This window comes from Falco punctatus (assembly GCF_963210335.1).
Source record: "Falco punctatus genome assembly, chromosome: 6".
Taxonomy (NCBI): Eukaryota; Metazoa; Chordata; class Aves; order Falconiformes; family Falconidae; genus Falco; species Falco punctatus.
The window spans coordinates 52,074,898-52,087,646 of NC_137585.1; the positions used below are offsets into that span (position 1 = coordinate 52,074,898).

The 12,749-nt window shown below is 44.3% G+C and overlaps 1 protein-coding gene across 3 annotated transcripts in view; it reads right to left on the reverse strand.

The window, feature by feature from the left end:
- The window catches only part of SCAF11 (SR-related CTD associated factor 11), a 48,450-nt gene extending 36,601 nt beyond the window's left edge, over nucleotides 1-11,849 (reverse strand). For 2 of the 3 annotated variants that reach the window (XM_080392562.1, XM_080392560.1), the window contains exon 1: nucleotides 11,454-11,849. The gene's annotated coding sequence lies outside the window, so the exon portion shown is untranslated. Of the gene's footprint in view, nucleotides 1-10,693; nucleotides 11,181-11,453 lie in introns of those variants that run through there. The other variant, XM_080392561.1, reaches the window with a different exon arrangement.
- Between the last annotated feature and the right edge of the window lie 900 nt (nucleotides 11,850-12,749).

The following is a 12,749-nucleotide window of genomic DNA, read 5'->3' on the forward strand; positions in this document are numbered from 1 at the left end:
CTCCCTTAGCAAGCATGTTTTTAAGGAAAACAGATATCAATAATTAGCCACATTTACAAAAACGGAGATTTTTTTTCAGTAATTAATGGCAAAACACTGAGTCCCCTGGAGTTACCCATATGGATTCACTATAACCTCCGACCACGACTGCACAAATGTCCAGCTACTGATAAAAATTTTGAAAACTTCTGCCAGATGTCCTGTGCCATCTTGGAGATGGGCTGAGGAAATACTTAGTATTTCCAATGGCAGCTGAACATCCAAAAAGCTTTTGACCTACTTGCATCACTAAGCCTAATGAAACACATTAAGAAAAGAAAAAAAACCAAACACTAGTGGGTATTTCCAAAAGTACATCAAGAACCTTCACAGTTGTTCTTATTTTCAAAAACTTTTAACTTGTCCCAAGAGCCTGGAAGGTTGACTTGTTTCAAGTGACAATTCAGTGATGATGTTTGCCCTCCAATAAATGAGGGCTAAACTGAGGATCTGGAAGCACTTACCCTGGATTTGCTCCTTTGTGTAGTAAAATCTCATGGCCCAGAACATTAGTGAGAATAGAACCAAAAGGCAGACTCAAAAGAGGGCTTTTAAAGAGGATCTTTACTCTTTGTACACTCAAATTACACCTTGTCTGCATTGCCAAATGGAATGCCATAGAACCAACAAAGATTAAGAGAAAGAAAAGAGACCGGTGCTATGCTTTGGGGAATAGAAAGAGAAACCTTTTTTCTATAGGTGGTTTAAGCCTATTCATGTAGATTCAGTGACTTGGAAAGAATCAGTGCTATTCAGGCAAGGAGACACTGCTGATTTAAAGACTTTTTCCAGACCCTCTAAGGATGCAATTACCAAGAGAGCTAATCTAATCTAACAGCCTGCTGCCACCAAAAGCAGCAGCTCTGTTTCTCACCACTAGTAATGGTCAGCAGACTCAGCTAAAAGCCACACATGTGGCAATGAAATTGCAAGTGACAGAATGGGGGAAGGAAGACATAAAATGGGATTGCCCCTTTTGGCAGTGGCAAGGTGCTAGAATAGCTAACTAAGACTTTGTTGTCAAACTGCCCCCCTTCAAGGACATAGCAGTACCTAGGTTACCTATCAAGTCCATGAAAATGCAAAGTAAAACCACAGGAGAAAACTGTCAAAGCCAAATGACTAGAATTGTACTATTCTAAACAGTACACTGCCCCTTCTGCCAACCTTCCCCTTCCCTACACAAAAGAAAAAAAACCCTCCAAAACAATACTGTGGATATCCCCCTCAGGGTTTTTTTCCACAGCAAGATGCTGACAAGCACGCTTATGTTGCAGATGCTGTGGCTACAACTATGTCCCTGCTACATCCAATACTTTAGTTTTTGTGGCCACCTCAACAATAACAAACTGAACAGCAGTTGCGGATACTCCAACACTTATGTCCAGCCAGCACTCACACAAGCATACAGGACAACATCGTAACTGCCTCCTAAGCGAGGAAGGCATGCACAACTCAATGGAATTGTGCAAACACAGCTTGAGGAACCACAGCAGTGGCTCAGATGCAGCAATTATGGTCTACTAACCTGTCTGACCATACAAAGAGCCAGTAGTTCAAGGAAGATTTAGAAACTTACAGTGGACACACACACAAGGTAATCAATTTCCTTCCTGTATAAAGCTTATAATCATAAATGACTCAAAACCTGCCATACAGACCTTTTCATGTGAAGTCAAGGGAGTAGGCAGTGTTCCTCACTGTAGTTTAACAAAAGAGCACTTGCAAGACACGGGCAAAACATAGGGGCAGTAAGAAAGATGTTATTTTGCAAGACCTCACATATCATATTATAAACTGTGGAGGAGACATCATATCTTTTACAGGATGTTACGTGTTGGAGTGCTGTTACAAATCAGATTGAACTCTGGTCTAGCATTTAAAACATTTCCATTTACTAGACAGTATAAGAAGGTAGACAATGTCAGCAGTACCACTGCATGCACCCATACCGTAACGAGTCAGGCTGATCCAGAAGTTTCTTTAGTGTTTTACAGTTATTAACATAGCTGAAAAACACTTTATTCATCATCGTTACTCAGACACATAAGGGTGAATAACCATGTTCTAGCTCTACTTAGAAAAGTCACTATCCAAAAAACTTAGCCAAAAGAAACTCAAAACCCAACAGATTTATGCATGTGAGAGACTGAAGACAGTAACAAAGTTCGCATCACCAACAGGTATCTATTAAGGAACCTCCCTCCTCTGTACTGGGAAACTCGTGCGAGGGACAAGCATCCCTACACGTCAGAATCCTAGTCATGCAGCTGGCCCCCTGATCTACCAGCCTTCAAGGTCCTTTCCTTCCCAAAGTAACCAGTTGTCATCGGGTTTTAGTAAAGTAGTAGTAAGAAAACTAATGATGTAGTTTACAGAAGAACCATTAGCACTGGAAAGCAACCAGTAACAAAACAGCAAACTCAATCTTGTGCTAAAATTCAACTGATAAAGCTATCACAGTCTGCAGCAAAATTCCAAATCCTGTCCCAAGAAAACATCCAAAAGTGAGTCATTTTATCAGTCTTTAGTAGTAGATAACTTAAGACAACACAAAGCACCAAGGTTTGTGAAACACTGTTATATGGCCCCTCCTCCCTTGCAAAGGTGACACACGTGCAAGGGCCAATTTGCTCATCAGAATCAGGAGCATCCACATAACTACTGGGATAATCCACAGAAAGACTGATACTTCCACAAGCCATAAAAGGTATGATGTTTGGCCAAAATAGTTAAAGCATCACAGGGATATTAATTCTCTTTTTCTTCAGTGTGTTTTTGACAGTTTCCCTGCATATATCAGTTCTCACCATGCTATCACACCAGGCTGAGCCCTGTTTTCTGAGAAAGCTCACGAAGAGGCGAAGGAAAGCTGATTACAAGCTTGCACAGCAGCTAGTAGCTTTTAGACATGACAAATTTGAATTCGTTGCTGAACTAGGTACCTTACTGGCACTGATGGGTAATTACCTACAGAAGGCCAATTTCATTTCTCATCTTTCTGCACTGTCAACCACAAAACACTTTGTTACACTAGAATAGGTGGCAAAAGTTTAGGATGTCTCCTGAACTCATTTTAAGGGCTCATCAGACCACATGACATTACATGCCACAGTAGAGCAAAATTAGCAAAATGACAGCTCTATACTATCAATACATTCAGGGTAACCACTGACAACCAAGATGGTCCAGTGCTTTGGCAAATTCAGTCTGAAGACTGAGAACCAGGTGAAACTAAACTTGCTAGTCACCAAGGGGGGGGGGGGGAAAAGCACTTTTCAGAGTTCGTTGTCACAGTGCAGTCTCATTTGATTCAAAGTATATATTCACAGCTGATCAATCTAACCTGTAATTTAAAGTTATGCTTGCCTTCTTACTGGCTTTTTAGTGACATTTCTCAGGTATCTGAGAAAACCCCTTTCTTCTCTGCCACAGGACAAACTAGGTTACTCAAGCTTCTGTCAGCTCTTGACAATGCGAAAGCACTGAAGACAAAGCCACACAGTTTCCCTGCACGCTGAAGTAAGGTAATTTTGTAGAGTGGCTTCTCAGTAAAGCTGCCACTCGTAACACTGCTTTCCAAAGTGTTCTGAATTATATGAGTCAATCCTAGACCTATTCTTTACAGAAGTATGGTGGGGTTCATGATAGCCATAAGCAGGAACACTTATTGGAGCCATGGTTAACTCCCGCAGGAAAAATCAGCTTCATTTATACAGAAGACAGGGTGAATAGAACCTTCTAAAGACTGACACAAGGTGATGAAATGTATATTCACAGAAATTAAGAGACCACCCTATTTTGCTTTCCAGAACCAGTATTTTCAATAGAAGGCAATATGCACTGTGCTGCTGTTTCATGTATGCATGTGTTCGATAAGAATCCCAACAGAAGCAGCACTATACTACAACCACCCCCGCAGGGAGAACATGCATGTATGCCAGAGGCTGTCATGTCGTTTCATACACTGCTGATAAAACACTGAAGTACCGTAGTGATTAACATATTACAAAGAAATATGGAACAGAAAACAATGTACATAACACTCTCACAAAATGTGTAATTCAGCACTTACTTGTTTCTTCTAAGTAGTCTGTGACTAAACTGGGTGAAATTGAGATTTACAAATAACAGGAACTAATTAGGGATTAGGTACTATTGTCGTGGTGCACATGGTTCAAGCAACTGAATTAAATCAGCATAAACGCATGACCTTGCCTTCCGCTGCTGAGGGTCCTTAGTCACATGCATACTTTTGCAGCTGGAAGGGATAGCATTACATACCTAAGTCAGCAAAAATGGCTCAGCCATTTCCAAGAACAGTTTTTTAAAAACAAACATACTTTTTTTCTAGCCACTTGGATGCACTAGTATTTTCATGCTCTCCACCAAAGAGCAGACATTTGGCAGTGGGTCACTGTGATCTAGAACGCGCTTTCCACACAAGCAACCCTTTCAAATCTAGCCGTCACAGATCTGGGAAAAGTTTGCATTTGCTCAAGAAATCTTTGCTAGACATTGCATTTATTCCCACCACCACCACCACCAAACTGGATCTGTGCTTAGCATACACTAATAATTTGAAGTTTCTATCCCACTGCTACACTATACATGCAACATTCCCACAAGATGAATGAGCATACTACAGCCAGTGCTATGGCAACACAGCAGGACTTGTTGCAATCATTTCTCTGATGCTAAAGAAATCAGGAAGACCATCTTTATTTTCCTAAACATGTCCAAATAGCTGGACTTAATACCAGCGATGCAGGAGCTGAACCAAAAGACCTTGCAAAGACAGAAGTGGAAAAGCCAAGCCCTTTTAACAGAGGAAGGAAAAATGACGGACAAAACTGATGAAGCAAAACTGAACTCAAATGAAAAGCTCAGGGGCACTAGCAATGGCAAGAAGCACAGTTTAAGATGCAAAAAATTAAGGGGGCAACAAAACTAGACTGGTAGGTGATTAGAAAGCTATATTGAGTCAAAGAAGAAATGGCTGAATCCAGCAAAGGAAGAAATAGCATACAATTGTCCGATTACAAACTACCACTATTTTTTTCTTTCACATACATCATGGTAGTGTTATTTCACAGTTTCTAAATGTTGAAGCCCTACAAACTGAAGGGCATTCCTCTAACAACATTTATGTAATGTATAGGCTTCCCTATAATTTTATGGATTTACTTAAATGGAAAAAAATGCACTACAGAAGATTGCATAGAACTATACACACATGCTTGATAAAAATATACAGAATTTAAGCCCTCTATTAAAAGCATGCTGTTCATTTTGAGCATCAAGAGTTTAGCGATATGACAAGTTTTTTCAATATTAAAAAGGTTTCCACAAAAAGTAATTTCAGCTTACATGTAAAATAGACAGCGACTCAAAAACAAACAAAAAAAAAGAAAATAACATAGCCATTTAAAAGTACATTTCATCTCTCTGAGGCATATACTTTTAAATAAGCACTAGATAAAAGCTACAGTGTCAAAAACGTGGTCCTCAAGTTCCTTTTGACTGTGAATAACAGTATTTTATAAGCTCAGGTCAAAGACCTAGACTAACTTCTTACAAATCTTGGACAAAAAGAAATGCTTGTGTTTTTGGAAAACGGTAGAAACATAGAGAGTTTGCAAAGGCTTTATGACAACTGAAATAATTTTAAGTGCAATTGTATTGTGCACAAAATCTACAATATCTGTAGAATAACACTGCATTACAGGACATTGCAGTAGTAGTAGACAGATAGGGAGTAAACATTTCAGTTACTGTTGATTTTGCTTTCACAGCTCTTACTCAGTGATAACTTTCAAGATAGCTAAAATAAAGCTGGAAAAACATGGCCAGGAACAGAAGACAGGTATGTGAGAAGGTTTCCTTAACACCAATAGCAATACACAAAAGGTAACAGAAGCTATTAATCATGCAAGAGGGAAAAGCCAGATCTGAGCTTGAAAATACAATCTGAACTCCTTCACCTTTCCTTTAAACTTTATGAAGAGAGCCTACTAATAGAAAAACATGCCAATCACCATTTTGGGTTACTTTCACCATATAGATGACATGAAGAAATCACCTACAGAAAACCAGTACTTTACTGTAAATTCTTAAGCAACCAACCTGGTTTTTGTGATAACTGATTACTTCATTGCAAAGCTTCAAGGACTTAACCTTCCCACATCAACAATACTAGAAGCTCCTTACAGTGATGAACCCCATTCTCTTGTAAAGTTTCTTGCCAGTATAACAACCACAGAATAACCACTAGTACCAACTAACTTATCCAAGAGTCACGTAAAGGTGCCCTTCTTGCTTGTGCTGATGAAACTACATCTAAAAACCACAACTGCATAGGTTTAGAAAGAAGAATATACTTTACCTTCATTGTTACAGGTATCTTTATTTGGTAACGTTTCTAAAATAAAAACTCCAATGAGCTAAAGGTAGTCCTAACAAGCTACTTTTCTCCAACTGTTTCACGGAACTACCGTGACTTTTCGTTACACCTATCTATCCACAGAGGGCACTACCTTTTACATCACAAGTAACAAATTAAGAATGTTTAAAAAAAGCAAAACTGCACTAAGAAGTGTGTATTCAGTGGCTGTATAGAAAGCAAAGAAGAATTTCGTTGTGCCTGCAATATCCAGAATTGCTGAAGTAATTTGCTGTGGGTAAGAGCAGTCCAATTAAGACAGCCCATCTACCTTCAGATTCTACCTTAAAGCTCAAGTTTTGAGTATCAGTAGAGCTCAGTTTCATGTAAGGGACTCCACCTCTCCTGTGGCAACCAAGAAAGGTTAGAAGTCTTCACTGCTGCAGTTTTGGCCTGTGTTGCGATCTAAAGGTATGAACATACATAAAGATTTCTATCAGACACTGATCTAATGGAATTTCATATTCCTTATTACTGCTGGCAGTCAAACAAAAGCCAGGTAGTAAGCAGAGAGACAACAAATGTTAACTCACTTGATGTTTCCAAGCAATTTAATACTAGCTTGGAAAAGTTCCAAACATCATTAAATGCATCACTCAGGTTTACTCACAGATAGTACCTTTGAAGGCAGATCAGAGTTAAGCAGTACTTACAGACATAATAAAAGAGGAACAAAGATTGCATTTTAATGGGAGTTCACCAATCCTTAAATAAAAACTGCATTAAGACAAACACTATTATTAGTGTTTATTAGAAAAAGTGATCAGATACTGCAATTTACCATGGTATTAGGCCTTAGAAAACAACTTCTGGAAGACATACTTCTTCTTCCCAATTCTCTTTACATATTTATTTATTTATTTTAATATTTATACACACAGACATACATGTGAAATCTGAAATAACCTCAGGAAGTTAAGATGAAATACCACAGGCCACAGAACCATAAAATTAAAATGTTACTTTTTTCATATTTGCTGTGATGGAGTATTTTTGAGTTATTAAAATTTTATGTTCTTATGGAGAAAAAAAAAGTAATGCTACTTTTTCCATCAAGACAATTTGTGAGACAGCATTAATTGTTTAAAAAATGAATGGGTAAAATTTTTCATTTAGCATAACATACACAAATGTAAGGCACACATGTACATATGCCTGCAGGGGTGTGTGCATGTGAATGTATTTGTTACCTAAATAAATGCATGCTATACAAAGTTTATTTCAATCTCGCCTACTTATACATAATTACACGCAGTACTTTTGACCATCCTTTACCAAGTCAGTTAACAATTTCCCCAGCCTAGAAGTGACAACTTCCATATTTGGTTAAATTTAAGTTGTTTCTCCAACTAGAAGTCTTAATGAAAGCGATCTGATATGCTGTAAAAATAAGATGCAGGAAAGCTAAATGTTTCTAGAAGTAAGAGGCAACTTCCTTAGCTTTTTTTTTTTGCTTTTTTTTTTTTTTTCTTTCTAATTCCTGAGAGACAAAAACTACTTGTTGAAGCTGGTGTGGACCAGTGAAGTACAAATTGTACACATTCAACCTCTGAAACCCTTTCCAACGCAGTCACCATACCTTTGGCGCCCCACCAGACCCACATACAGAGGCGAGTGACAACTGTTCAGGACAGCAGAGCCGCTGCTTTAGGGAACAGAAGGGCAGACACGCATTCACCTTCCATCTTCCAGCAACTACAGTCCTCCATTTGTTATTTCCTAACTGCAGCTAACTTCCTACACAAGAGAATCATCCTACTCAAGTGTTTCAGGGTGCCAAAACTATGCACCTTTCAAACCTAAACCAGAAATGTTCACAGCTTTCTTCTTGCACACTGTGCTCATACCCTCAACTGTTGGGTAAAAAGAGATCAAACAAGTAGGGAAGAGAAGATACAATGTCACTGCACTCATATCCTCACAGATCAAGGTCACTGCACTTCAGGGGAAGGTGGACTAGTACATACAGATGAAACAATGTGCCTACACTGCTGAAAAGCCATGAACTAGCCCTAGTTTCAAAGCACTCTAAAGCACGTGATTTTTTTAGCACTTGCAAGAAAAGGCAAAAAAACTGGGAAAATATGAGATTTATAAAATCTACTTCAACTTTAAATGCTTTCAGAATTCATTCAGACAAATTGATAACCTTGGTTGGCAGCACCAAATAATCAGTTCAGCTATCAAGAGTAACAAAAACATGCGGTCCAGTTCCTGCTAACTGGAAGGGCATTTTTTCTCCCTCACCTTAAGACTGCTGGCAAAGAAAATCCCAATACTGAACAGCAGACAGACAGACGGCCAGGCTTCAAAAATTTTGGTGTAGGTATGGCAAGTCAGTCCATCAAACTTCTAGCAGTGTACTTTCCCCCCCGTCAATATCATATATGTTTAAATATAGCATTAACTGAAATAAAAACCACCCTATAATTACCCACTAAAGCCAACTTTAAATAACTTAAGTTTTTGCAGAGGTTTCTTAGCATTCAGGACAGTGGAAAACTGAGAAGATTCTGCAAAGAATCCCTGCAACAGGGAAAAAAAAAACAAACAAAAGAACAACAGATGTTTGTAACCAGAACAAAACCATCATGTACCATGAGCAGAATCATCCACAAGTTTTATAAAACCAGAGGCTAGAAGTCATACATCAACTGCATCAAACTACATTCAGTTGAGTGTACAAAAAAGCTCTTTATCATCTGGGTGTTTCAAAAGCGACAGCTGTATAACTGGAGAGTAAGATAAACTTACATCTCCTTGCTGAGTCAAACTTAACCTTCACATACCATAAGCACTAAAAATTCATGATGAAAAAACTCACCAAATTGCTGGAGAAGTGTTCCCAGTGTTAAAGGTAATCTGAATACGAGATAAACTAGTGAACTCAGGTTTACTGCTATTAAAGAAGCTCTGAAAAACATTCACTTTCAAGACCATTATCCACATACACCCCGCCTGCCACAAAGCTGTGGTCTATTCTGGCTATTCACAAGCAGACTTTAAGGCAAGTGGAATATGAAAGAAAATGGATGTAATTCTTATTTGGGCCATTTACCACTCTGGAAACTGACATATCATCAAACTTAAACCACTGAAAAGGAAGCTGCAAAAGATTTAAAATTGTAACCAAAAGCCTAATTAATGCCCGCCTCTGCCTCCTCCTCTCCACTCCCCCCCCCCCCTCCTTCAAGGAGGACAACAAACATTGTATTCCTAGAAATTCTAAGGAGAACATTTGAAAAAGTACATGGGATCATTTCCAAGTCTTTTCCAAGTGACTGAAGAGGATGCTATCCATTTTTTTAAATCGTGTGAACCTCTAAATACAACTTTCAAATTAAAAAGACATGGATTACCATGTATAATCAACCAAATAATAGCAAATTTTTGTCACCCTGTCATTTCATTTAAGAAGCTTAATATTTATTTCTGTTAAGATCGAAAGAAACCATGACAAAACAACTAAAGACTTCCCCCATTCTTCTCTCGTGTAAGAGTCTGAATACCCGCACAGTAACACTCTTAATTAGATTGCATTTCATACTATGATCCACTGAAAGAAAATTAACCCCCCCCAACAGGTTAGCGATATATAAACATAACATCAGACACTAAGTTAGCTAGATCTCCCTTTAAGATTACCAAAGCTATAAAATTACAATCTTAAAATAGCTGTTCAATAATCAAGGACATTCCAACCTAATTATTATTTAGATATGAACAGCCTTAACTGTCTCTCGACATTTTAAACACATGATTCTTTGCCAACAGTACCTAGTTACTGATACTAAACAGACAGCGACTACCTGGCCTTTCTCTCCGTTATCTCATTCTTCGTAAAAATTTAAAATTAAATAGCAGTCTAAAATTAAAACATTGTGAGAGGAAGGGGACCAATTTCAGTCCTACCAAAACTGTTTTGCTTTAAAGTCATAAACGTGAAGATCGGTTGTCAAAGATGAGTTACATTTGGGGCTCAGGCTAATAATACACTTTTAAGACTCACCAAAGGCAAAAAAAAATAAATGGGACACAATGTACTCTAAAAGACAAGAAGAATTAGGAAGTCTCTCACTAGCTTGATAACCGTACCCCTTCCAGGCTCCAACATTACTATGTGTAACTTCACTGACGTTTAAGCCAGTCGCGACTCCACAACAGCACAAAACCAGAGCTGGGCTTTAAGCTGAGCCCCTCCGTGCGACTTACTCCACAACTGCCAAGTCTTCCAGCAACTCCTGCCGCTCCAAGCCGCTCCTCCAGCAAACGCTGCCGGCACGTACAGCCCCGGGGCGGGCAGGGCGCAGAGGGACGGCCGCGCCGCCCCGGGCCGGGATCTTTGTTCAGGCCAGCGCCGCGGCCCCCGCTCACGGATCACCGGGCAGCGCTGCCGCTCCGCCGGGCGCGCCCTCACAAAAGCTGCCGGCGCGGAGGGGCCGGCGGTCTCCAGGGAACGGCGGCTCGCGCCGCCCGCCCCCCTTTGTTTCCCCTATCGCCCCGGGAGACGAGGCGGGCGGTCGCGAGCCACCCCCCCCCCCGCACCCCGCACCGGCCTGTCACGGCCGCCGAGCGCCAGCACCGGGCCGGGCCGGTCTCCCGGCCGGCGCCACGACGCGGGCGGCGAGAGAAGGGGAGGGGAGGGGGGGGGAACCCGAGGCCGGAGCCGGCAGCAAACCCCGCCCTCTGCCCGGCGGAGCGGAGGGAGGCAGGGACTCCGGCGGGCTGCGAGCGGAGGCGAAGAAGGCCCCGGCCCGAGCGGGACGGCAGCACCGCCCGCCCCCCCCTCCCTCCGCCCGTCCCCCCCTCCCTCCGCCCGTCCCTCCCTCCCTCCCTCCGCCCGTCCCTCCCGCCGGGCTCCCAGCCCCGGCCCGCGGCGGGCACGGCCCCGAGCACTTCCCCAGCCACACGGGAACTCCCAGGGGAGGCGCCCGCCGCCCCGCCATCCCCAGCTCCCGCCGCCCCCGCTCACCTGGCGCCGCGGCGTCCCCTCACACGGTCGCTGCTCCGCGGCCACCCGCACGAAACGCAGGCTCCGTTTCCCTCCGGCTCCCCGCGCCTCCCTCTGCCGCCTCGGGGCTTCCGGGAGCGGCGCCCGCCGCCCCGCTGCGGCCGAGTAGCGTCCGCCCGGGCGGGAGGCGCGACGAGAGGGCGGGCTCGGCTGGGCTTGGCGGGGCCCCGCTCAGCGGCCGCCGGGCCACATGTCCGTGCGCCTCCGGGGGTGCGCAGCGCCGCCGGGGGCCGCTGGGGGGCGCTGCTCTGCCGCCTTCCGCCGCGGAGGGGCTGAGGGGCGGTGGCGTGGCAGCGAGCGGGCGGCGCAACCCTCCAGCGAGACGCCTCCAAACCGCCCCGCGCCGTCGCCGGGAGCATTGTGGGATAGGTCCTCCGGTGCCGCCTTGAAGGGGGGAGGGGCGGGAGGTCACGAGAGGGCGGGGGAGGCGGGAAGGGGAGGGCACGTGACCAGCTGCCGTTGACGGTCGGCGAGGAGCCAATGGGATGAGGGCGGGCGGGCGCGCGGGGCGGGGCGGGGCCGCGCGTCGCGGGCGGGGGCGCCCCCTGGTGGCGGCGCGGCGGCAGGGCGCGGCCGAGGGGGGCGCGGGCAGTGACGTCATGTGGCCGCGACGCGGGGCGCCTGGCGTGCCGACTTTTTTTTTTTTTCTTTTCTTCCCAATTATTTTAATAAAATCAGACCAAGGGCGCTTTGGGCGGGGCCCCGTGGCCGCAGCAGCGCGATCCGTCTGAGCAGGCGGCGAGGGCCGGTGAGCCGGCCTAGGCCTAGCCCGGGCCCGTTGACCGCTGCCGGGGCCGTGGGGGCCGTGGGTCAGGAGGCCGGGGCAGGCTGGGCCCTGGCAGCCGCCTCTGCCGGGGCCCTGAGCTCGCAGGGCGGCGTGGGGCTCTCAGCTGCGTGCCCCTGTAGGGGTTCCTGGTACTGACCCTGCGGGTATGCGGCGCTGTGCAGGGCTTGGGCGGGCAGCCTGGGTCCTGGCCCGTGCCCCTCGGCTGTGTGGAACCAGACAAGCACCTGAAGAGCCCTTCCAGATGCTGCTGGGGTCAGTGGCCATTGGTGCTGGCTGGCACGCCACAGAAGTAGCGAGATTTAATCCATATCTGTTTGTATAGCCATTTTTTTCAAAGCAGTTTGCCATATTGCCACACATTCTCACCACAGCAAACAGAAAAGTTCAGTGCAGCAGGTTGTTGCACACAGGCCTGTCACGCCACTGCCGGACTCTGTGAGTCTGCCCATAGCTGGCACACACAGGCTCAG